Source organism: Nicotiana sylvestris, chromosome 3 (genome assembly GCF_000393655.2).
Source record: "Nicotiana sylvestris chromosome 3, ASM39365v2, whole genome shotgun sequence".
NCBI classification, from domain to species: Eukaryota; Viridiplantae; Streptophyta; class Magnoliopsida; order Solanales; family Solanaceae; genus Nicotiana; species Nicotiana sylvestris.
In genome coordinates this window covers 198723835-198727160 of record NC_091059.1, presented here as the reverse complement: position 1 = coordinate 198727160, position 3326 = coordinate 198723835, and the positions used below count along the sequence as shown (strand labels likewise).

The following is a 3326-nucleotide window of genomic DNA, read 5'->3' as shown; positions in this document are numbered from 1 at the left end:
GGCCAATTATGAGAAGACAAGTAGTTTTATCCTTGCAGATATCTTTATGTTGTTCAAACTGCAATTATATTATATTATGAAGTATAACTTCTCCCAGCATATACTATCAAAGATACCTGGTAGGTCAGTAAAATGAAAACGACTCAATCCCATTTTCTAACTACTGCCAGATATTTGATAAGGATATATATAGTATTAAAAAATGTGACAAATCATGTGTCTTTAGCTATACGGACTTTTTGAGTTGTCTTATGCAAAGTTTGCTGTATTATAAATATAAACCATACAAGGAATTAAAGTGGTTCACTCAACTCAAGGTATACCAAAAGCTCTCTCAGTATTATATAAATTACTTCTCTGAAAAGCCTTTAGGTGCAATAAGCTTAGAACAAAAATGGATGCACCCATGTATCAGGAGATGAGTTATGTTGAACATGTGCAACGCAGACGCGAGGAAAAAGGATGCATTTATGCTTGGTTCGTACTTCTTTTAACTTTTGCCACATCTTTTTTTTTTTCCTTTTCAGGATTTAGAAATCAAATACTAGTATAAAGATTATTGGTGGCAGTGGACTGTGCTTTTACTTTTGTTGCTTCTCTTTCTTACTTTGGCTAGGTTATCAATTATCTATAAAAATAAGAGTTGAAATTTTTACACCATCAAACAGCACGTCACCTTTGTCTATTATAATTAGCTCTTAAAATTATCTTGTCTAAACATTGATTTATCAACTAGAAAAGGGAAAGACTGATCATACGAGTATTGATATTAAAGTCCGTTGATGGTAATTATTTTTGAAAGAATAACAACAACAACAACAATAAACCCAGTGTAAATTAGGTAAAATAGTATGGGATAGCTAGTTTTCGGACTAGTCATTGAAAAATAGCTAGCGTTTGCAAAGTCATTGAAAAATAGTCACTATTTTGCTGCAACACAGAAAGTTCCAGTATAATATACCGGAGATCGGTGCACCCGTGTATAAACTTCCAGCATATTATGCTGGCTCCAGCACGCGGAAAGTTCTAGCATAATATACAGGAGATTGGAGCACCTGTGTATGAACTTCCAGCATATTATGCTGGACCGGTATATTATGCTGGAAGTCCAGTATATTATATTGAAACTCCAGTATATTATACTGAAACTCCAGTATATTATACTGAAACTCCAGTATAATAAAACTGGAACTCCAGTATAATTTTAGTATATTATGTTGGAGTATTTTCTGGATTTTGAATAGTTTTTTTTCAAATTTATCTTTATATAAAAAGTGGCTAAATTTCGATTACTTTTGAAATTGTGGCTATTTTTGAATGACCACTTGTAAATCTAGCTATTTTTGAATTTCTCCCGTAAATTAGGGGCGGCAAAAACAACCCCAAAACCATGTAACCTGCCCAACCCGCCTAAGTGTTAATGGGTTTGGGCTAGAGCAATTTTGTTGATGGGCTGATTTGGCTAGCCCAAAGTAACCCATGAAAAACCACTAGCCCAAATTAGTAAAAATAGCACGGTATAGCCAGTTTTCGGACTGGTCATTCAAAAATAGTCAGTGTTTACGAAGTCAATGAAAAATAGCCACTATTTTACTGCAACAAAGACCGATCCAGCATAATATACTGGAGTTCGATGCACCTGTGTATGAACTCCAGCATATTATGCTGGACCGATATACTTTGCTGACTCCAGTATAATATACTGGAGACTGGAGCACCGGTGCTCCAAACTCCAGTATATTATACTGGACAATTATACTTGCTGGAACTCCAGTATATTATGCTGGAGTTCTATTGTACTTATGCTGGAACTCCAGTATAATCTGCTGGAGTTCAAGCATACTTATGCTGGAACTCCAATATAATATACTGACATATTTTTCGGGTTTTGAATAGTGTTTTCGCTCAGATTTATCTTTACATGAAAAATGGCTAAATTTCGATTACTTTTAAAACTGGACTATTTTTGAACGACCAGCTATAAATCAGACTATTTTTTAATTTCTCCCGTTGACTTATGATAGTGCCCAACTATGATCCATGTGAATGCCCAAAATTCTCTCTAGAAGCTGGACATATGTAACTTTCACTGATGCTCAATCAAATAAAAATAGGAGTAATTCCTTGTCTAGGAAGGTGAATTTTAATTTATAATCTCATGATGAAATAGAATTATTTTATATGGTCAAAACATTTGTTCTTTTTATAAATCACATTTGTGGATCAATCTACTCTTTAGAATATTTAAAAATAAAATAGGAATTAGTTTAATCTTAAAGGTGAAAGAATGGATCTCATATAATTATTATTTTTGAAAATTTTCGTTTTGAGAAATCAAAATATTAATTCGACGTGATTGAATTAGTATTATTCACAAAAATTTACCTAGCAAATTAAATGATTCTCTAAAATTTTCATTTATTTTTTATCAATTACATAATTAACAAGGTCAATACTACCAGATCTAAGAAATCGAATTAGTTGTGATCTTAGTCACAGAAAGAGCTGTTGATGGTGTATTACAAAAAGAAAATTCAAAATAAAAGAGAACAAATACAAAAAAAGTAAAGATTTGTCATGACATTGGTTGTCTTACGAGAAAAAAACAAAAGGATATTACATTGTAAAAATAATGGGTTAAATTGGGCGGGTTGGGCTATAACCCATTATTTAGGCCATATTGAGCCAACCCATTTCAGCCCAAGTAACATTTGACCCCTTTATTGGTTCCGCCATTTTAAATGGAGCAGCTTATAATTTTTATCATCATTTTTCGGGTGCAGTTTGTTTGCAATGTGTTGCTGCTTCTGTTGCTACGAGACTTGTGAGTGCTGTTTGGACATGCTCTGCTGCAACTGTGCTTGATGTCCTTCCTAGCCATGTGATGTCACGTATGTTATTGTTTGCATTTCTGCTAACAAAATACAATTTGTTTCCCTCTCTTTAACTCTTTGTTTCTTCCACTTCTCTTTTGTTATCTGCCGTTGTATATTTAAAACTGTGAAGTTGAATAAACTTGTTATGTATTGAATCTTACTGGCTGTGTCAATTTGTTTCCATGATTTTCACTCTCCTCTCTAAAATATTATCATAATCAGCTATGCGTGGGAGATCAGTATAGTTATAATTTTGAAAGGAACTTAAAAAAAAATCTATATACAATATGTAAGAGGTTACTTATCTATTTTTCAAACTTGGAAATTAACAAAGAAGCAAAAATACAATTTTGAAAAGGCAAAATGCAACCCGGTGCACTAAGCTTTCGCTATGCACCGGACGCAGGCTTACCCTGCATTTCTGCAAAAGGCTATTTGTGAGAAGGGGAT

At 33.3% G+C, this 3326-nt stretch overlaps 1 long non-coding RNA gene across 1 annotated transcript; it reads left to right on the top strand.

Annotated features, from left to right (window-relative positions):
- Positions 1 to 214: 214 nt before the first annotated feature.
- On the top strand, positions 215 to 3036 carry LOC104239030 (uncharacterized). Its single transcript, XR_714028.2, has 2 exons — positions 215 to 477; positions 2784 to 3036. It is a non-coding gene; the product is annotated as an uncharacterized lncRNA (long non-coding RNA).
- Positions 3037 to 3326: the final 290 nt, after the last annotated feature.